This window comes from Anas acuta, chromosome 4 (genome assembly GCF_963932015.1).
Source record: "Anas acuta chromosome 4, bAnaAcu1.1, whole genome shotgun sequence".
NCBI classification, from domain to species: Eukaryota; Metazoa; Chordata; class Aves; order Anseriformes; family Anatidae; genus Anas; species Anas acuta.
In genome coordinates this window covers 19706068-19729941 of record NC_088982.1, presented here as the reverse complement: position 1 = coordinate 19729941, position 23874 = coordinate 19706068, and the positions used below count along the sequence as shown (strand labels likewise).

Below are 23874 nucleotides of genomic sequence, written 5' to 3'. Positions count from 1 at the left end.
CGTGATAAAAGTAGACAACATCAGTTCTAAGTATTTGGAGGTGGCCTTTTTACTTTTTAAAAAATTATATGTGAAAGAATTAAGTACTTCTGATACCTGTCAAAGATACAAGGAAGTGATCTGGGAAGGTGCTGTTAATATCTGCTGCTTCCCTTTAGCTTGAAAGTTAATCAGGACACCTTCAAAACACATATTTGTTTATCAGAAGTTCATATTTCTCTTTTTATCCTCAATAACTATGTAAGTCTTCACAAATAGCTGATTTGTGGAGACAGTTTCACAGAAGGAATTGTCACACGCTTCTGTTTAAATTGGGGTCTGGAAGGCTATGTGTAACAGCATTCCTGATAATTGGTTCTATTATGAAGCACTGTCATGGTAAATTTTCCAAGCACAAAACAGACTGCGTAACACTGCCTCCCAAGGAGGAAAAAAAAAAAAAAAACAACACTGCTATCCTGCTTCAACAGCACAAATTTTGATTCTAATTATGTACAGTAAATGCAATTATACCTCACATAATGCAGATGCCAAACCTGAAATTTGGACTATGTATTTTGAACAATACAGAGTTGCCACAGATCTTAAAACAAAGACATGAAACACTATAGTTTGAATTCTTCTTTAAATATAAAAGAAGAAAAGAATCCATCTGTCTTTTCCAAGTGTACTGCACTGCTACATGTTTCGTTTTAACTCACTCTCTAGCAGACCTTCGCTACTTCATTAAAACATTTTTCAACAAGTCATATATATATCTGTGGTGCAGCAATCCATAGTTTATTCATGTTGAGTGCCTAACCTTTCTCAAAGCAATTTAGCAATGTTTCTCATTCCTGCCTTTTGTAAAATTTCATCTGAATGGCTCTGAAGCAGAACTGGGCAAGAATTGATCTAAATATAGATCTTTCTGAAGATTAATAAATAAATAAATATTTATGTTTTGGTTCATCAGATTTATAGCTTTATTTTGATTTTAATTTTCATGTCTTTTTTTGTCATCCAGGTTCAGCTAGCCCTAGAAAAAAATAATGCATTTTAAAATTGTTTACATAATATTTCAAGTGAGAATGAAACCAAGAAGTTTCCCAAAGTCTTTTACATAACAGTATCTTCCAATATAATCAGCCTAATTTATACAGGCTTTACAGATTTTGAGATTCTCCTCTAAACCATCAACTAAAACATCCATCATTATTTAAGACAGGAAACTTCAGTTTGAGGAATAATTTGGATGGATACGATAAGCCATGTAAAAAAATTCTAAACAAAGTTAAGTAAAAAACTATTCAAACTTTATTTTACAAACATATTTCAATTTACTTAGATAAATTACATACCCCTGAACATTTAATTATTCTGTATTTCCTTATTGCAGAAAACACCTTATCACATTCAGTCAAAAATCGTAACATCCCAGAAAAATCTTTGCTCACAGATATGCCAAATATCCTTCATTAGCCTCATATACTAGTGGCAAATCAAATACATAATGAAAAAATCCTCGCATCTCTATTAACAGTAGTCTATAGCTGCCAATGTGTGTACAGACTTTCTAGAAGATTTTTCAGGGTAGAATTCCTATTTTTACCTTTACCTTGGAGTTGAAATTGCAGTGATTTAAAGTGTAGATCGGGGAGTAATAAAAGGAAGCCATGGAAGTATGTAGGCAAAGTGTAATGCACTGCATAACGATTTTTTTTCCCCTTGGGGATTCCTAACTATATTTCTTAACAATCAGTTGTGGGGTAAGCTTAACAACTGAGATAACCTCTTCCTATTTGGCTGAGAAAGTAAGGCATCTTCCTAGCACTCACAATTTTTGCTGGATAAAAACAGAGGATGACAAAGGCTCATTTGACCAATACATTCAGAGCAATGTTGAAAATGAAATGCTTAGCAAAATGTAAATGCATTCATGAAATTATTAAACTGAGGCTTGAAGTCTGACGACAATTCAAACAAGCCCCCCTTTGGGCCCAATAAAACTATGACATAATAATACAATATAGGAAAGAGCAATTGCATAATTTACTCCATTGAAGCACTACTACAATCAAAGGTATGATGTGCATGTTTGCAAGTCCATGTATTCTGTGAAACTAGGAGTGTCATTAAGCGATCATAATTTTTTCTGTCATTTGAGAGAACTCGTTAGCATATGCACACTTTTATTACATAAGAATTCTCATTTAGAGAAATTTAACCTGAATTATTTAAACTGTCCCAAAGTGAAGGATTCTACCATTTTATTACACAGTCAGTTTTCAATCCTATGTACTGAACTCCATATTTTCATTTATGTCACAGCATTTTCAAACACAAGTGTAATGGACTGGCTAGACTGCTTTCTCATCTCTAAGTGGACTTAAATCTTCTAACCAACATATCTGTTTCTACATAGCCATTACCAGTTTCAAAAGAATACATGGCCTTCAGCTGTACTAAATCTTCTGTACTTCTATATGTTTTCTTTCCCACTTGTCTACAGTACCTCTTCCTTGACCTGGAGAATTAACTATTCTTCCTACTTTGAGTCTCAAACACCTCCCTCACAGGATCCCTAACAGAAACACACACCCCTCAGGCCTACTAAGAGGCCTAAATTAATTATGCTAATCAGACTACCCTGGCTAACCCAATTAAGTTTAATTAGCTGATGCCTTTCTTCCTAAAACAGCTTGCCTTAGGGACATTTTACCTCTGTTTTTAAGCTAGCTGGAGAAGTCAATGTTCTCATGCAAACTTGCCCCTCAGCTACAGGCTTTGAGAATGGAGAGACCCACAGCAATAAGCTTGCTCTCAGAAGCCTTTTTCCTGAAGTCTTAATGGGGATTCTTGTTACTCATTTCCTGAATATTTTAAACTGGAATGCGTTCACATTTGAATTTAAGTTGTGGTCATAACCAGCTTATTTTATAAATCCAGTTATTATTTAAAGCCAGGACTGAGCATTATTTATTGTTTTGCTCTGTCATTTTTGAGAGATTGCCGTTCCCTGGTTATATTCAGCAACACCTATATCTTGAGATAGCTGCGCCCTTAACTATGTACTTTCCACCAAATCCTGAAGCTGTACATTAATTACTTCACCTAGAAAAATTTTATATTTACCGGATCTGTCTACGTATAAAACATAGTGGGGCAGAAAAAGTCCTCCATGGCAGATCACAGATAATTTTTCTCCAGTATGAGACCAAAAACAACTCCCTGTAGAACAGAGTTGTCCAAAACTAGAACTCCCGGTTTACAAATAATAATAATAATAATAATAATAATAATAATAATAATAATAATAATAATAATAATAATAATAATTTCAAAATTTGAATCAAACCAAGACCCAAACAAGAAAAACTTAAACGTATTTTTTGTTTTGTTTTGTTTTTCCTTATCTCATGGACTTGTGACATCAGAATACAAAAAGAAATAGAATGGTTGTGTATGTTGATGTTGTAAAATGGCTGTTTCACCAAAATGCAAATCTCTAAAGAAGAACTCATCATTGAAAAATATGTTCAAATTTTGAAGGTATTATTATTGTTATTTTTAAGTTTTAAAAGTTGTCAGCATTTGCTTCTGTCTATCAAGCTCTTCATATTGGAAGTAACGTTGATTATAACTGAACAATTTCAATTCATTCAGTGGAAATTTTTAATATAAACCAAAGACTTTTGCCCAACTAAGTGAACTGTTTCCATTATTACTCACCAAATGTGGGACTGTTATTTCCTTTTTGACTGACAATGATAATAAAACCTCAGTATTGTATTCATTAGGTTTATCCTAAAGGCTAAAATAGTTATTTTAGTGAGCATACTCTTGTTAACTAAATGAAATGTGATTTTGGACAAATGGACACTTGTTAAAGTAAATACTGAAGTGAACAGTACAATATCATAACTGCTGGTCTAGGAAGATTCGATAAATCATATAAGAATTTGGAAAATTCACTGCTCAAGTATTTTATCCTATTCAAATCTGAATGTTCTGAAGACAATGACAAAAAATGGAAGAGTTTCTCCAAAATATTCTTAGGAATATAATGTTGTATAATGAATAATATGACTTGATGTCCTATTAAAACATACCTTTGCCTTGCATTATCATCTGTTTAGCTTTTCACTGGTTTAATCACAGTAATAAGAGTGGACTAATTCTAAATATTTCTAAATTAAGGTGACAGTTTTTTTGTTTGTTTGTTTGTTTGTTTTTGTAATATGCAAAGGAAGGAATACATTATTTCCTTAGGAAATACTTCTATTGATTCCAATAAGACTTCTGACTAAATCAAGACTGCAGGATTAGCTCTTTGATTTTATATCCAAATTATATGATTATGCTTAACAAGCATGTGTTCTGTATAGGCATTGTTCTTAACAGGTTGTAAAATCCAGAATATTTTTTAATTCGTAATAATTCACTTCCTTGCAAAAAAAAATCCAACTATTCATATTTCTCCAATTAAATACATTAGTCATATAGTCTTAAAAATTAATACGAATCTCTGAAGTAAGAAGATCCTCATAGAGCTAAACATTACATTTCCAATTCTAACACTTTGAAAACAGTGACAGGAAAAAATGCTGGCTTTTACATATCAGAAGAAACAAGTCAAAACTGACTTTCTTCGAGGTTTTCTTTTTTTTCCTTATCACAGCTCTACACAGTGGCACCTTCTGACCTATCATGTTGAAGATGTTCGGGCTATTCAGCTGCTAGAATAAATTCCAGCAGAAAGTATTAAATGAATTTTCTATTGAAAGCAAGTTGATAAAATGTTGGCAGGTAGAAGTAGTGGCACATGATGGAGAAAAAATTACTTTGAAAATACCCAATCTTGTGTTCACATTTGGAATTAAGCAAGTAGTTGCCTGAAGCCTCCCCTGTGATTAGGAAACTGCATGTCTTGCAAATTGTATTAGGAGATGGATTCCCCAAGCCAAATAAATAACCTGCAGTGCATATGAAGTACAAACAAATATAATGTTTCCAAAGCTTCTAATTTGGGATACAACCTGTATTATAAGCCAGTTCTACTGTGGATTAGCTCCATTAGCTCTATTAATGTTGGTTTGTCTGTAGATTGTATTTAGTTCTTAAATATTAGTATAGCACTGAAAAATAAAAGAACAAAATCATGATGTTGACATAACAAAAATAAAGAAACATAGTAGGTAGCATATTACTGAGCTAATGCTTTCTTTTTATTTTAAGTGAGGACTTAAACTGCTTAGCTCAGTAGCTCATCTACTTCAGAAATGAAATCAAATGTATGATGTCAGTATATAGAAACTGCATGCTATATACTCGTGTATAACATGTTCAAACTGTAGAAAAATTCCTATGATGTGTATATATTCCTGGTTCCTGGAGAGTGGGTGAATCTCTGAAAATTCTTCCCAAAACTACTATTAACATGAGTCTCTTTCAAAGCTTTAAAAGACTTTCCTAAAGATAGCAATATAGCTGTCTAGATAACCTCCAAAGTTACATGTACTTTAAGAATCCTCTTTTTCTAATGGTTCTATATAGGATCCAAAGTGAGAAAATGTGGTGAATCGTGCAGTAAGTCAAGAAATTATTAGGCTGTGATAGTGACTTAAAAAAAAAGATCAGATGGTACATACTTCTCTTGAAGGTGAAGGATAATAGTGGAGAGGAATAGTACAGAACAAAGGAGTAAAGTTCAGAGGAGACATTTCTTCTCAAGTCTTATTACACTGCACCTCATGGTTCTCTTTAATCCCTCATGGATACTTCTTTTTTTCTGTGATTTCATACCACAGTCAAATAACTGTGAGTCAGAGAATTCAATTTAGAAGGATGGCATGGTATAACAACAAAAGATGTGATAGGGTGGCTCCAAATGGGAAGGATTGGTCTCTCTTCACTCACTGCTGACTTCTGAAGATTTGTGGGAAGAAAGAGTAGCCCTCAAAACCTAGAAAGATCTTCAGGCATATGATTGGAGAGAGACAAAACATTCCATCCCATTTCCAGTATTCCCTGAACTGGATTTATTTTCTGATGTCACAACTTTGAAAGCAAGAGCCAGTTTTCAGGCTCATCAAAGAAACTATCCACCATGGTGTTCCAGCATCAAAAGTTGGTTTTCATCAGTCTTTAGCCATCACTGCTAGTCACAGTGGGATTTTCAACATTCTAGTCTATACCTACTCTGATCTCCAATCATTTGTTATGGAGAAGGAAAAGGAGTTAGTATTGGTGAATATTTCTATTTCTGTGATGCCAGGACTGAAGAAGTTCTTTAACAATCTCTAAAATTTCCACAGAGGAATTTTGTGGTGATTTTCATGTGTGGGGTGTTGCTGGAAGCACGGCCGAAAGCACGACAGACACCAGCAGAGTCAGATCATGCTCCATTTTATTGCCTGAATAGCCTAACTTTTATAGAGAACTTAACAGGGGTGGACAGTGTTTCACACAAGATTATTGGTCAAAAGCACTCGGACAAACAACTATAAGAAAACTACCCCACCTGCAAGAAACCAACCCCTTGTGATTAGCAGTCACATAGACCTTGTCCTTGGAGCCAGCTACTGGTAACAATATTTTTCTGAATTCCTCAATTGGGCCATGTGGGAACACTGTCATGGGAACTTCTCATAGTTGCCCTGGTAGCTTGGTTTGCTCAGCTACAGCAAGCCATGGGATTTTTGCTGTTTCAAGAAATCCCTCAACAGTGGGGCAAACTGAAGAGAGAATGTGGTTGGATGTGAGGTATAGTATTGACTAAAAATATATACTTCAGAATGTTTACACATTGCTGGTTAAACTGCTCTACATTATGTATTGTCAAATGTTTACTCGCCCCCACCCCACTTCTCCATACTTTTTTCAATATTCCACTGCAAAATGAGTTATACAGTACACTTACTTTTTTTTCTTTTTCTTTTTTTTTTCTCCAACTTGTGTCTATTGCCTTGTGAATGATTAGAGATCATGTACACACTTGGTTTAAACGTTCATCATGTACAGTGCTTTGTTTCTTCAACACGTGCATTTTAAGACCCTAGTAAATGGCATCCACATTTTCATTCCTTTGGGTTATTTTTTTAAATAAATGACAGAAACATCTGTTTCATTATCAATACAAATTAAAAGCTAAATGTATCTGAGGATTAGTTTGTGTAGGAGTTATGGCAGTTTCATAAACCAGCAGATCAAAGCTGTGGGGCTCTAGATGTGGAATTATATGATTATCTCAGGTTGTGCTTGCAAGTAATTCAGCGAGATAGGAATAGATTAGGAGAGCAGGAAAACTGGTGCTGAAGACCACACATCCGCATTATACATCATTTGTTGATGCCTCTACCTTGCCCTTTTTCAACCAGAAGCTCTCTAATACTAGTAAAAAAGTTTATTTGGGGAAGATAGTGCACGAGATCAGGAGTGGTTGCCCACATTTTTCATTGTTGCCATGAGCTGACAGCATGATTTTGTCATCAACAGATAAAATGCTTATAAAATGCTGTCTTATTTATGTTCAAGAAAACACTATCACAGAAGAGAACCTAACACCACTACGTAGTACCACTTCATGTAGAGAAACAGACTCATTCAGAAGGAAATTCGTTCCACTGTAAAACAACAGCCAGAGAGGGACAGAGAGTCATTTCTCTTTTAAACTATAGAAACTCAATCAAAGAAATATATATATCTAATTCTTAGACAGTCAAATTCAGGATACAAATATCCAAATAGATCTTCATTTATCATTAAATCCCTTTTATGTCTTCTCTTCTTCAGACTAAGCAGTCTCAGCTCTCTCAGCCTTATGTCATGTGACAGATGCTCCAGTTCCTTCATCACCTTTGTGCCACTTCAGTGGACACCCACAAGTATGTCCAGATCTTTTATATTGGCAAGCCCAGAACTGAACACAGTACTCCAGGTGTAGCCTCACCAGTGCCCAAGAGAGAGGAAGGATAACCTCCTTCAGTCTTTGCCTAATGCAGCCTAGGATACCATTAACCTTTGCTGCAAGACCAACATTGCTGTCTCACATTCTACTTGGTAATCACCAGGACCCTCGGGTCTTTCTCTGCAAAGGTACTTTTCAGCCCCCAGAATGTTCTGCTGTATGGACTTGTTCCTCCCCAGCACTTTGTGTTTCCCTTGTTGGACTTCATGAGGTTCCTATCAGCTCATTCTTGCAGCCTGTCAAGATCTCTCCGGGTGGTGGCACATCCGTCTGGCATATCAGCCACTCCTCCCAGTTTTGTGTCATTGGCAAACTCACTAAGGGAACATACATTCTGCCCTGTCATCCAGATCATTAATGAAGATGCTAAATAGGACTGGACTGAGTAGTGACCTCTGGGGTACTCTGCTTATTGCTGGCCTCCAACATGACTTTGTGCCACTGATCACAATCCTCTGGGCCTGGCCATTCAGACAGTTTTTAATCCACTTCACTGTTTGCTCACCCAGACCATATTTCAGCTGCTTCTCTACAAAGAACTTATGGGAGAAAGCGTCATAGGCCTTACTGAAGTCCCAGTAGACAATATCCACTGCTCTCCCCTCACCTACCAGATCAGACATTTCATCACAGTATTTTATTGAGTTAGTCAAGCATGACTTTCCTTTGGCAAATCCTTGCTGACTACTCTTGGTGATTTTCTTCTCTTTCAGGTGCCTGGAAACCATTTCCAGGCTTAGCTGCTTCCCAGAGATTGAGGTGAGGCTGACCTCACCTATAGTTCAAACTTTTCTTATGCTAAATATAGATCTAAGTTTTACATATGTTTTTCATTCTCATTAAATATTGCAATATATCTTTAAATATTCAGTTGGGTGAGTTTTCAATATTGTCTACATATTTCCCTTTTTATTTTCTTGACAAAATTTTCATTTTAATCAACTAAATTTTCAGATAATTTAATCTATGTAATACATGTATTCATCCATCTTATTTACTGGAATTTTCTCACTTCAAGATATCTATTGCAAAAGATGTGCACACATATACACAGAATCTGTCTAGATGTAAGAGAGAATTTTATTTTCAGTCTTTTTTGGTTAAAGTACTGTTAGAGAGGCTTTCACACTCATTCTAACCTTAAAAAAATCCATACTTTTGTGAAAAAGAAAATGAATTGTATACTACACACATTCAAGACCTGTTATTTTCAATAATAACATGTGATAGAAGCCTTCATTACAGACTAGAAATAACTTATTCTGACAGTTTGCCATGGTAGAGTTCATGTTGAGTGTTGAGATGATGACAACAAACAGAACGGAAGCAAATACAACTGGCTCTTTTCCAGTAGACAGCATTCATCAAAATAGTGTATTTCCAAGGCACATTATTATTTCGCCTCAATTGCAAGTTCAAGGTAACATCTTAACACTAGACAGAGTCAAACAGATATTTCTCTTAGTTGGCTGCACTGTTCATTTCCCACCTCTGCAATAAATCTAATCTATTTTAAGTGCACTTCTCCCTCAACTTTCAGGTCAGACTTAATTTTCAAATGTCATCCATAGGTTACCAGAAACATGCAAAGCTACCTGAACTTATGAGCTAAACATCTTTTCTAAAGAAATAAGCTTTTGTCAGCCAGATAAATGTTCTCTCTCATATATTTTTGCAGATTACAGCAGAGTGTTTTGATAATAAGTATGGGTCAGATCTTTGGCAAGTGTAAATCAGAAAAACCCTTCCAAGCTCTAGTTCTAGTCCCAGCTAAGGGACTGATTTACACCTTCTTGGGACTATTTTCAGTCTATATTTTGATTGTTCCCTTCTCAGTTAATGTTCAAACTAGCATGTTTCATATGTTTAATACTGTTACTGTAATGAAACCATCGTCTGGAAATATCTAGTAAATTAGGCTGAGTGAATCTGAAAAGTTTAGGGATAAATGGGAGTATCCACAGGCATAGCATTTCTGGAAGGAAAATATGGATCTTCAAAATTATTAGTTATAATGTTTTAGATGTCTAAAATTAAATATTTTAATGAACATCTACAGAAGTTGTGCTACCCAAACATTCATTGGCTTGAAAAGCAGTAACTTGTGCCTACACCTATACCAGTACAACACTCCAGCCAACTTCTTGTAAAGGCACACTAGCTTGGCTTATAGGTAGAACCAGTCAAGGACTGATAATTGTACTAACAGCTTTAAACTACTACAAAACCTAAAAAGTATACATAAACAGTGGGCATAACAATGAAGGAAGATTTGTTAATGTATGTCTGATAAATTTTAAAATCACATAGAACTTCATTGTTGTTTTCTCAAGGCTAATATAACCCACCATACTTGGATTCAACCTATACCATGTGATGGAGGATAAGATTGCTGCTACTGGCTGATGGCTGCAGGCTGCCACTGGCTACTGCAGTGAAACAGGCTACTGCTCAAGAAACAAGAGTGTCACCTCAGCTGGTGTTTGTCATGTCTTGTTCAAGCCAATTATATGCAATTAATATTCAAGTGCTTCTTTGCATTTATGGTTCCTCTCACTTTTATGTCATCAGCAAATTTCATTACATTTTTGTTTTTTGTGTCAGGATCATAAAGAATACATTAAATAACATGAATTCTGAACCCAGCGTTGAGTATCTCCACCAGTAACTTACTTACGGCCCAATGGTTTCGCTTTCACCATTATGTATTTTTCTATTCTCTTTAGCCAAGATGTTACAGTGTAAAACATTTGTACTACACTGCATCTTTCTAGGCTAGAAATTCCAGAAATTTATAGACATTCAGAAAAGATTTGTTGGAACACCTCATTTCTTCAAATTAGTAATAAGATATGTAAATGATCTCGCCAAGAAATTCAGGAGTGCAATTCAGTTGTCAACACGTAGGCTTCTAGTGATTTGACTTAGCTGTCACTTCAGAGGTTCTTCTGTAGGGTCTCTGTCATATTTCCTGTCTCCATATGGACAATCAGGCGTGCCACGTATGGCACGTCAGATGACACCAGGTTTCTATTTTCAGTCAACTGATTTATGCCCTTTGTATCAGGTGTAGATGGGAAGGTTTTCGTAGCAGGTGTGCTGCAGGGGTGGCTTCTGTGAGAAGAGGACAGGGGATGCCTTGTGCTGGACACAGCTGTTTCCAGAAAGCTCTGCAGCAGACCCACCAAAGGCTAAAGCTGAGTTCAGTACAGCTACTTCAGAGACCTGGGAGAAGAGTCTATATGTTTTGAAAATAGCTATCTTTAGCAATCAACTATGCAGAGAGCATAATTAGTTGCTTAGACTTTATGCCAATTTTTTTGACTCCTAAAGTTAGGCTATGGTGGTCAATGACCATCAAAATCCTATCTGATATATAAGGTAAATGTGATATGTCTGAGACACAGAGAGTACAGCAAAGTGAAGAGACAACTTCAGTATTGGAAGATTCATTATGACTTCCATTACAGATTCAAGATTCAGCATGACTTTACTCTCTAAGGAGAGATACATTATACCTACTAGGATTTCCCCAAACATTTTTTCTGAAGATGAGTTATGATTTGCATCATTAACAAGTATTACTGCTTCAAATTAGACTTAAAATGAGAAAATTCCCTCTTCCCTGTTAGAATTCAAAGTATTTGTATGTTCAAAAATATGTTATTTAAAATTTTCCTAGAATACTGCTAGTTTACAGAACTGAATGGAGTGTTTCAGGTTGTTGATCTATATTCAGGACAGCTGTTACAGAAATAGAAATTAGACAAAATGTTTCAGAGCACGTGCAATAAAAATAAGCTATGCTAAGACGTGTGTTATTCAGAAGGATATATGAGAGAACCTAAATGAAGGCCTCTTCAGCAACCTCACAAAAGAGATATTAGTGCCTTTCTGGGATAATTCATCACTTTCTTATGCATAGTGATGTTGTCTAGAGAAAATAAATAAGAAACTTAAGGTTAAAATATTTTGATGGGCACTTTCCTCAACACACAGATGATCTATATAGGATTGAAAAAATAAAAACCCTTTGTTAAAATACTCATCAGGCAAAGGAGGATAAACAACCTCAATTTGTCACCACCATTCACTGATTAAAGCACATGCCAAGAAATAGGATGCCTAGTTTCTCTTGAGTGCAGGTCCCCTTTCCCGGAAGACTATTTTCAAAATTAAGATGCTCCCAAAAATTGTTCATCACAGGTATTGCTTACTTGCTGAAGATGAACTATAGTACAGGAAAGAATGGGAAATATCTATGCCAAATAATGATGGGCAACTTATCAGTATCATAGTAGTATCACCGTTTTACATATCACAGATTTGTGTGTAATCGATGCTAAGATTCTTCAGTACTAATTCTATTTTGATATCACTGTATCTGCAATGGCCCTACCCACGTGGCCCAAGCTTCCTAAGACTCTAACTTCATCCTTCCCATTTCTCCATCCCAGGTCTATGGCATGCTAGAGCTGTGCTGTCACAGTGTGACAGAGAAGGTGTGAAAAGAGCTCCTCTTGCCCTTCTCCACCACCTCAGCCAGCAGCTTTCTTTAATTTCCACAGCAAAATACCAAAGCTAAAAATAGGTTATTTGCATGCAGATTCACTGCAGAGACTGTGGTCTCCAAGAGAGGAGTGGTTAAGGGAGACAATTTGTTTCATATAAGGTGTTCATGGATGCAAATTTCAGGATGGGTAATAAAAAGGCAGTCACAGATTTTCCAGCAGTACATTCTACCAAAATCTTCCCTTAAAAGTGAAATCAATAGAAGAATTCCTTTATGCACCCAATGAGGTAAGATCAATTGCAGAGTGGGGAAAATTAGTCATTGAAGAGACATAGCTTACCTGCTCTCTATAGTCTCCCAGAACTCCATAATCCCTTTTCCAAAAGGTTTAATATAATAAAACACGCTGATAATGTGATTTTTTTTAACTTCATGTAAAATCTAATCATCATTATCCGTATCTAATTCTTCATTTTTAGAGTCTTTTGGATTCTCCTGGGTTATGAAAATTCCTTGAGTTCTTCTAACACCTACCAAAAGCCCAAGGAACAATCTTTTAAATGTAGACATTTACAAATTTCCTTATGGAAAAAAAAAAAAAAAAAAAAAAAAAGGAGCAAAGTGTTTCCAATTTCCACAGTTACCGTTCCAGTGAAGGGAAAATAGAAGTTCTTATATTTCTTCTCATTCAAAATGAAACCTTTCCTGCAATATCAAAATTCCTTCCAGAAGGGAAATTCTGAGTGTCAGTCAGCTCTGCCTAAAAGTACCTTTCTGAATTCATTCAATCTCAGAAGCAAGTCTGTGATTATTTCCAAATGTTCTGAAAAGATGTATTGTATTTTTACTTTAAAATGCACATTAAAGCATTACATATGCTCCAATGTGCATTCTCAGCAACAAAAAATGCTTTTAACCCTCAACATTTAAAAGCAGCTGCAGAGATTTTTTTCCCCAGAGAAGTCAGTCTTAAAAAGGCCAACTGAATTTCTAGTTTCCTGTGGGACCATGCTAGGCTTGTTTGGTTTGTCTCTGGGGTCTTTCATACAGTTCAGCTGAGGGAAGTGCAATTTGTTCAGTTATGTTTGCTGAGCATTCTTTTTTAACCAATTCAGCAAGTACAAACAGAGAAAAAAGTTGAAAAAATAGCCAATCAAACTAGAAAATATCTAAAGTGCACATGCTTTCATTTTACAATTACATCTTCAATAATTGTGTTTGTTAGAATCTTCACTTCATGTATAAGGAAATAAGGATTATATGATTTTTATTTTCCTCAGAAATTAAATATTTCACTAGACTGAGTTATATTTCTATATTCATCTCTTATAGGAGACAGGAAGGGACGTGTGGGTTACCTGTTACTGTTGGTCACCCATGTCACCAAGGTACCTCAATCAATTAATCATAGAATTTTTTTGGTTAGAAGAGACCTTCAAGATCATTAAATCCAACTATCCACCTAACACTACAAGTCCACAGTTAAACCATGTCCCCTAAGAACTCCACCCACACATCTCTTAAACACTTTCAGGGATGGTGACTCCACCACCTCCCTGGGCAACCTGTTCCGATAGCTCCTCCTTTCCATGTGAAGAAGTTCTTCCTGATATCCAATCTAAATCTCCCCAGGCACAACTTGAGATGTTTTTTATTACTTGTGTTTGCATTTTATTACCTGAGAAAAGAGACTGACACCCTCTTTGCTGCAACCTCCTTTCAGGCAGTTGTAGAGAGTGATGAGATCTCCTCTCAGCCTCCTTTTCTCAAGAGTAACCAGCCCCATATTCAGTTGCTCCTCATGTGTCTTTTTTTCTAGTCTCTTCACAAGCACTGTTGCTCTTCTCTGGACACACTTAAGCAACTCAATAACCTTTTAGTGATGAGGGGCCCAAAACTGAACACAGTACAGTCTCACCAGCTCAGAGGGACAATCATTTCCCCAATCCTGCTGGCCACTCTACTTCTGGTGCAGGCCAGGATACCATTGGCCTTCTTGACCATCTGGGCATGCTGAGAGCTCTTTTTCAGTTAGCTGCTGACCAGCAACCCCCAGCTCCTGTTCTTCCAGTCAACTTTCCAGCTACTCCTCCCCAAGGCTATACACTGTATGGGGTTGATATAACCCAAGTGCAGCACAAAACACTTAGACTTGTTGAATGGCATGAAATCTCATGGATGGGCTGCATCTAACCTATCCAGATCCCCCTGCAGAGCCTTCCTGCCCTCAAGCTGAACACTCTCACTCATCAATAACAAAATGTAGGTTTTGTTTTGTGTAACTGTTGAAAGAAGAAGAAGAAAAAGAAAGTCTATAAGAAAGTACTTAAAATTATTTTTTTTCAGCATTTGGAATGATACATAAATTGTTTTAGTATCTAATTAAAGATATGAACACTCTAGTTTTCATCCATGAAATACACAAGTTCTTAGTTGTCATTATTATTTGTTCTGGAGTAAGAAAATGAGACCTCAACTAAAATTAGAATACTATTTCAAAGGTATTGAACAAACGCATCATAAAACCACCCCAATACAATTATTTTTCATTGTAAGTAAATAAAATAGACAATAGCTGCTAATTAAAATGGACATATGACTTACTAAGCACAGGTTAGAGGCAAGAGTAGAACTTAGACTGTCAGGTCTTGAACCAGTGCCCAGATGCAGTTTGTGGATTAATACTTAGTTTTTTTCTTCAGCATTTTCTTCACTGCTGTAAAAAGACAATTATTAGACTCTAATCAGAAAGCATTTTCACTCTGAACTCTAACTGCTATAGCTTGGTCAAAGGGCAATGGTAACTTTAAAGTTAAGCTTCACTTTTAAACAAAGCTGGACTGAAAGCCGGAGAGATTCCTTTACTCTTTTTTATTATTTTTTTTTAACATTTTTACCTTTAAGGTAATCTACTTATAAGCATGTTACAGCTTTTACCACCAGTTCCTGACACAACATTTCCAGTAGTTTCACCAGAAAATGTATTATAACTTTCTGATGGGTTTCACAGAATCACAGAACTATCAGAAACTGTGTAATACACTATTATTGGCAAAAAGTAAATTATTATTAAAAATAAGGCATCATAGGGTTTTTTAATATATATTTTTCTCTTATTACTGAAGGCAAAATTTTCAAATATGTCTATCTTCATGGAAAAAATAGTTAACATCTGAGTAGCCCAGTAGCAATGCATTACTAAGGTAATAACTGTAACTATGGTACACAGCCAATTCTCATTACCACTTGAAAAATTTAGTCTGTCCTACTAATAACATTAGAACTTAAACATCTAAATCAATAACATAAAGATATACTTTCTTTCAGCTTTGTAAATTATATTGTACTCATCTAGGAATGCACTATTTCATAGTGAGTCAATAAAAGATGCATCAAAACTTTATTTATCCTTCCCTCTCCCCCAGTTATGTGTACGATCTCTCTAATATATCTGTGAATATAACAATCTACTCAAAATACATTATTTATTTTTATGGCACGGTCAGTATGTCAGAATAATACTATTTTGTTATGTTCATACCTACTACCTCAAAAAACTCCTCAAAAGAAGGAGTGTATAACAATGAGAAATAGGTCAGCTTTGGGTGTGATTTCTATCAAAAATAAAATATAACTAACATTTTTTTTTTTCCATTTTGAAAAGTGACTTGAATCACTAGGAAAAACATGAAATGGCAAACTTGGTACTGTTGTTACTGAACAGAGGTCCTTAGGATCAAATTATTTTGTCATATGCTTATAATTGCATTACATGAGATTACAGATCCACAAAACCATATTTCTAAGTACTAACAAAATGCAGTAGTAAGTAATTAGTAAATGGTACTGCTGTCATATGAAGATAAGCACTGCTAGTCCTTACAGTCAAATTTGAAGCCACATATTGTTTATCAATTCTGTTGAGGAAAAAGATGGGGATAATGAAGTGAAGTAAAAAGGTACTCTGATATTAGCAAAACTAGCAAATAAGCTTAGGAAACACATTTTAGCATGTATCATGCAGAAATCAAGATTTAGGATTTACAATTTTTATGCCAGAAAACAGTGAGATACTCTGCAAGGTAAAAAACATGAGTAAACTCTAATGAGAACAACAAGAAAGAAAATGTAATAAGGAGGGACAATGGGCTTTATTGCTAGTACCACTGCCTTTGAGAATAAATATCAAACAAGGAGCTTTATGAAGCAGGGGCTATCTTTCAATGTTTATGAGTTTACAGTAACATAGGTTCTTGAACTGTCATTGTATTATATATAATGGACTTCTTTCAGACACTTTGGCAGCTCAGAGGACAGTATGAAGAAGCCTTAAACTTTTGAAGAAAAAATGTGGACACTTTAAGAATATATCAGTTAATGAGGGAGATGTCTATTAAAGCCAAGTCAAATGTTGTTAACATCATATAAATCCTAAATTGAAAATACTTCTCACCTGAAAGAAAGACTGTCCCACAATTCATGGTATATGTAGACCACACCAAGCACAGAAATAATTTTTAAAATATTAATGATGTTTCACTTGTCTGAGCAGTGAAGGCACCAACTAGAATATGATGTAGAAAAAGATGTAGAGGAACTATTTTGAATGATCAAAGAAGATAGAATGAATTACTATGGAATCAGTTAAAGAATGTAAAAAGAGAATATCTAAATAAATTGTTGGTAGTGAGCTCTACTAAGCAGTAAAATGTAGTAAATAATAGAAACTATAAATATTGACACTTGTGGCATTTTGAACTCATCAGGAAAAGTATTAGCACAGAAAATACTTCATAGGGCAAACATGATTTACTGCATATGGAAATGACTTGGCAATCTGGAAAGTTGAATTTTAACCCAAATTTAAGCTGCTCTCAAGTTGCATGAGAGCAGACAGGGTGGTTTACCTATTCTTGCTCTCCTGACTTCTGACTGTCATGCTGGTTTAGATTGTAAATTTTGTAAGAACTAGACTTTAAGATCTCTTTTCACGTGTTGTACTGGGCATAGTATAAACATATCTTCAGTCTCATCTCATTCAGTGCCTCCTTATGGCATGGAAAAATAAATAGTAAATACTGCTTTCAATTATTCTACAGAGAAGAAATTTGAGGCAGTGAGACTCCTTCCCAGCAGCCCTGTTGAAGGAGTGACACACAGGGCTGCTGAACAAGGAGCATGGGCTGATGATGGGGTGATAGGAAGGGATCATAAAATCAAAAGAAATGGGGGACTTTTGAAGCACTTACAGGTTAGCAAGGAAATGCCTACAACACACCATTGTGGAGAAATCCTCCAAACACTTTCTAGGAACAGAACATGTTGGGGTGTCCCTCCTAAGAGCCTGTACAGTAAAACACACATTGTGAGCAAAAAGATGAGTTAGAGACAGGCATATTCTTGCAGGGCTGTCAGATGTGGTGGGATGACTCCCATGACTATGGTGTTCTCAGGGAAGGATACAGGCTCTTTAGGAAGGACAGGCAAGGAAGACAATGAGGGAGCATTGCCCTCTATGTTAATGACCAGCTGTAGTTCATGGTGCTCTGCCTGGGGATGGATGAGGAGCTGACAGAAAGCTTAGTAAGAACTAAAGGGAAGGCTGGGACAGGTGATATTATAGTGAGGGTCTGCTACAGGCCACCTGACCAAAAAGACCAAGCAGATGAGGCCCTCTATAGACTGATAGGAACAGACTCATGTACATGCATCAATCGGCAGCAATGGTATAAAAGATGAATACCTATAAGTTTAAATATAGATTCCAGGAGTTACTTTTCATGCATCACCTTAGGAATGGAGAAAGGGTGACCACTCTTATTTTGAAAAATGACACGGAGGAAGATTAGGAGAACTACAAGGTGTTCAGCCTCACCTTGAACCCTTGGAAGCTGAAGAACCACCACCACCACTTCTTCCATCCAGTACAGAGGCCAACCAGATGGAAGGCAGCCTTGCAGGGGGCCTGCAGGCCCCTGGTGGCCAGCAAGCTGATCATGAGCCAGCAATGTGCCCTCATAGCAAAAAACAGTAATACCCTGTTTATGTGCATTGCCAACAGTTTGAAGCAGATGATCCTCCCACTCTCATCAGCAATGATTAGAGACATCTGAAGTTATTATGTCCAGTTCTAGGCTTCCCAGTGCAAGAGACCATAGAGCTACCAGAGTGCAGTGAGAGGCCATAAAGATAATGAAGGGATCAGAGCATCTGTCATATAAGGAAAAGATGAGAGTTAGGAATTCAGCCTGGAGAAGAAATGCACAGGGAATCTTACAAATGTTTATCAATATTTGAGGAAAGAGGACAGAGCCAGCCTGGAAAGAGGAATACCCACAGAAAAGACAAGCAGCAAAAGGCAAAAAATAAAACACAGAAAATTTCATGTAAGGGGGAAAAAAAAAGTTTACTGTAAGTATGACTGAACATTAGAATAGGTTGCCTGGAGAGGTTGGCCAGTCTCTGCCCCTGGAGATATACAACAATTGTCTGAACATGACATTGATCAATCTGCTGTACTTGACCCAGCGTGGAACAGGGGGGTTGGACCAGATCTCCAGAACCTCATTAACTCTCTGATTCTACATTTTATGCAGCTATTGCAATTTGAAAGAATACAGAAAGACAGCTTTTCAGCTCCAATGCTTTCAATGATGTTAAGTAAATTTACATTTGATGAGGATCTGCCTAAGAGAGCTTTAGAGCATTAGATACAATAGCTCTCATATAAGCAGAGCTGGCAAACAGCATAAGAAAATGAGGCTGAGACAAGGAAATGTGCTGACATTTACAGCAGGTTTCTCACAGCAAGCATTCAGGTTTAGGGAAAAGGAAGAGAAAGTGAACTAGCAATTACCATTAATGAAAATGGTAGGAAAACAAAAAAGAGTGTTGGGGAAAGTGTGTGCATATGGAAAGATGTGATACCGAGATATCCTACACTCACCAATTTAGCAAAAATAATAAAGATTTTAGATAACAAGGTACAAGCAGAGGAGCAACCAGAATGCTGAAATCAAGGAGCCAAAGATAATAAAAGACTTTAATGATAAGAAGGAGGGGGTCAGAAACATCTGATATATAAGCTGTTGCTGTTTTTTAATCTCTAATTTGACCTGCCTTTAACATCCAAAGAAATAGCCAAATTCCTTACTTCTCCCATTAAGAACCCTGGGATATCACAGAACTGCAGGAGAAATTGAGAGAATAATTGTACCTCAGTATGCATTTTACTGCTGTGTACATTCAAAGGGCACAATTTATTCTTTCTTGTATTCTTCCTAGCCCAGGGAAGGGTATTGTAAGTCCCTCCTGTCATTCATTTCCAAAATTACTATTGATGTGAAGCACTATGCAGTATAGCCAATGAGGAAATAAAAATCAATTAAATGTTAAAGCAGTTCACTGACAATTCTCAACTGTATGTGTACCGCAAAACATCAGAATTACTTTATGAATTATTCCAAAATCCTTCTCTCGAGATACATTCCTATTTCATTGTCAGATACATTACATTTTATTTCTAACTCTAAAACTTATCTATAATAAAGCAGTTTAGAAAGTACATGCATATTTTTTTATCCTTTACCTTTTCTTTCTGTTCATGAACTGAGAATTTCAAAAGAAAATCAAAACTTGATAAGGCAAGAGGTGATATCACTGGAGACAGAAATTTGCTTCCTTCAATTCACTGAGCTGTAAATAAAAGACTATCCTAATAATTTTATTTTTTTTTTCTATTCTTGGTTCCATCTGCAGACATGGTGGGACTGTTGGAATTGATTCCAATTAAGTTTGCATCTTGCTTAAAAAAAAAAAAAAAAAAAAAAAAAAAAGTTCTAATTATGAGAGCATTACCAACAACAACAACGAAAAAGTATGCAATATGCCTTAATTTGGCTGACTTTCTGTAGAGTGCAAAACAAAGTTGCTTGCAAAAGATGTTCAGTAGATACAGGTAATATTTCCCACTGCATAAGTTTCTCAATGACTTTTTCATAAATCTTCCTCCTTTTTATTTATTACAATAAATTAAGAGTGATTGGAGGCTCTGGGGCAGGTTTTGATGCTATCTTCACAGTACAACTAAAGGGGAAAAATGCATGCTGTGTGGGCTTTTAATATTTTGGTGTGCTCAAATGTTAAAATCACAGTAAGAACTCCAATGTAGCTAAGAAGGGAAAGAAGTTTATGAAACTACATTCTTTACCAACAGCTTTAGAAGCATCCCACTTTTCATTAGAATAATAGCTAAAATTTGACCTTTGAAGCTCTTTTCATCTTACAGGGAAAAGTTAGCTTCCTTTCATGGACTTATACTTTATAAAGAAAGCAGACAAAACATCTATTACTAATTATTATTTATTCATATCACAGTAACACTGAAAGGCCTTAACACAAATCAGAAGTTCCATTGTACTTTACACTAGAAAATACAGTCTCTGCTTCAAAGCCTTTACAGACAAGGCAGACATGTTCTTTCTTCTGAATATTAGAGATGAGGTATTGTAGCACAGAACAATTGCATTTCTCCAAATTGCTCAAAAAGTCTGTGACACAGACATGAATTAAACTTAGATATTGTAAGGATAATATTAATTCTTTTATCACTGGACTTCCCTTCATTTTCAAGCACAAAATACTTCCTAGATAGTGGGTTTAACTGTGGAAGTTACAAGCAACCTTTCTGAACATTTAACTATGCCTTTTGTACCGGTTTAATACATGATCAAAACAGGAAATTTCTTTCTAAACTGGAGGGATATACAATGTATTTTTGATTATCTTTTATACACGTAAAAAAAAATGAATTTTGTTAATAATTCACACAATGTATTTTTGTATTAATGCTTCATTAGGATTTCCTTTCTGAACTCCTCCTTCTCTGATGAACCCCATTTCACAAAATCTGTTTTATTTCATTTCCTAATAGGCTGGATATCATTGCAAAATATGGATCGATACTGATACAGGACCTTCTTTATGCAATATGCCTTCAGAGTGCATGAAATAAGGAATAAATAACAAAAAAAAAAAAAAAAAAAAAAACACAAAAAACAAACAAACAAAAAAAACTTTCCAATATATCTATTAATCCTGGTGAAGCACATTATAGGGACATAACACCAGTGAATACATACATGAAAGAAAAAGAACAAATATTCAGAGCCTGAAACTATAAAACTCAAAAAGTAAAAGAAATGACAGTGCTTTTCCTCATTCATCTCCCCAAATTGGATGACAGCATATATCTGAGATTTTATTAAAATAATTTGAGGTCATCTTTGTCACCCCTCCCCCATTAGCAGGAACTGCAAAACAACTCATGGATGTAGAAGTAACTTCTGATTGCACTAAACCAGGACGCTATACATAAAAGAATGAACAAGAAACTCTTCAAAACATTGGATATCCTCGTTTTGTGTTCCAAGTCAAAGGAAACTAATGTTCATATAATTGATTCAGTGCCATTTCTGATTTAGATAAATTAGATATATCTCTGCAGAAAATTCAGATGCAAATGTATATTTATATTTATAGTCACAGAATGGTTAAGGCTGGGAGAGACCTCTGAAGATACTCCAGTCCAACTCCCCAGCTCAAGCAGGGACATTTCTATGGTCAACCAGGACCATCTCAGGCAGCTTTTGAATATCTCCAAATAGGAAACTCCACAACCTCTCTGGACAGCCTGTACCAGCGCTCAGTCACCCATGCAGTGAAAAAATAAAAAAATAAAAAAATAAAAAAATATCATGTTCAAACAGAATATCATGTGTTTCAGTTAGAGCCTCATGCCTCTTGTCCTGGCATTAGGCACCACTGAAAAGAGCCTGGCTCCATCTTCTTTGCACCCTCCTTTAGGTATTTACATAGATTGATGAGATCCTACCTGCACCTTGTATTCTTCAGACTAAGCAGTCTCAGCTCTCTCAGCCTTACCTCATGTGACAGATGCTCCAGTTCCTTCATCACCTCTGTGTCACTTCAGTGGATTCTCTCCAGTATGTCCAGATCTTTTATATTGCCAAGCCCAGTACTGAACACAGCACTCCAGGTGTAGCCTCACCAGTGCCCACAGAGGGGAAGGATCACCTCCCTTGATCCACTGGCAGTACCTTGCCTAATGCAGCCTAGGATACCTTCTTTGCTGCAAGGCCACATTGCTGTTTCATATTCTGATGATCACCAGGACCCTCAGGTTCTCTGCAAAAGTACTTTTCAGCCCCCAGCATGTTCTGCTGTATGGACTTGTTCCTCTCCAGCACTTTGTGTTTCCCTTGTTGGACTTCATGAGGTTCCTATTAGGTCATTCTTGCAGCCTGTCAAGACCATCTCAGCATTTGTGGGTGCATCCCATCATGACCCATGAGTGAACATCCAATTTCCGTACGTATTTTCTGACCTGATCCTCTTCTACCAAGGGTACATTTTCCTCGGACCAGCCTTTCAGCATCATCAGAGTGCTTAAATTTCTGAAGGTGTTTTTTTTTCTAGGGAAGTGTGAGGCAAAAAAAGGAATTTAGTGACTCAACCTTTTCCATGTTCTGTGTCATGGCCTATTCAGCATCAGGCCCACATTTTCCCTGGTCTTCATTTTGCTACTTAAGTACTTACAGAAGTCTGTGTTTGTGTGTGTATGTTCTCTTTAAATGTTCCCACTTCATTATTTCTCATATGTGATGTTTACTCTGAGAATATTTCCCCTGTAGTGAAAACAAGCAACTTAACCTATGATTGTATCCCAACACAGCCGTCATACTTTAGAGGGAAAAAGGATATGCTACTGTTATAGTAGTCATTTACAGCATTTTTGTACTTTAAAAAAAAATGTCTAATATTATAATATTATCAAACAGACTTCTCAAAAATAATCTCTTTAAGGCTGCTTATTTTAAATCCCTGATCATTCTGTGGGCACAGAGATGAAGTCAAGTCAGTAAGTTTGCTGAAACAAAGATGCCATGTTAAATGACATTTCTTGAGCTTTTTTGGCATGGCTGACTGCACTCAAAACTTTACCTTATTCATTAAGTATGACCAGATAAAGTCAAGTCATTTTGAGAACAGACTGCAGCTAGATAGCAAATAATCATAGGCATATTATATTTTTGACATAAAAATGGATTTGTTTTATACTGCTCTGTCAAAAAAAATGTAGTGATTCCTCCATTTCTCCTTTCCAGTTGTACTTTTTAGCACCTAAACTGTTATCTTCAATTCATTTATTTTGAAATCTATAGGAAGAAATTTACATAGATAAATTTTATATATATACATTCATATATATACTTTGAATTTAATGCTTTAAAATTTTGTAAGTCATATGAGAACGGATAAAGCAAGAATGAAATAAATGAGATACTTGAGTTTCATATGGAGATAGTTAGGAAGAAAAAGTGGAAACTTTACA

The 23874-nt window shown here is 36.0% G+C and overlaps 1 long non-coding RNA gene across 2 annotated transcripts in view; it reads right to left on the bottom strand.

The window, feature by feature from the left end:
• LOC137855211 (uncharacterized) overlaps nt 1–23874 on the bottom strand; it is a 47104-nt gene that overhangs the window by 7200 nt on the left and 16030 nt on the right. The window contains exon 1 of one of the 2 annotated variants that reach the window (XR_011095598.1): nt 15066–15968. The exons of the other annotated variant lie outside the window; for it this stretch is intronic. This is a non-coding gene — a long non-coding RNA (uncharacterized lncRNA). Of the gene's footprint in view, nt 1–15065; nt 15969–23874 lie in introns of those variants that run through there. 2 annotated transcript variants of the gene reach the window in all.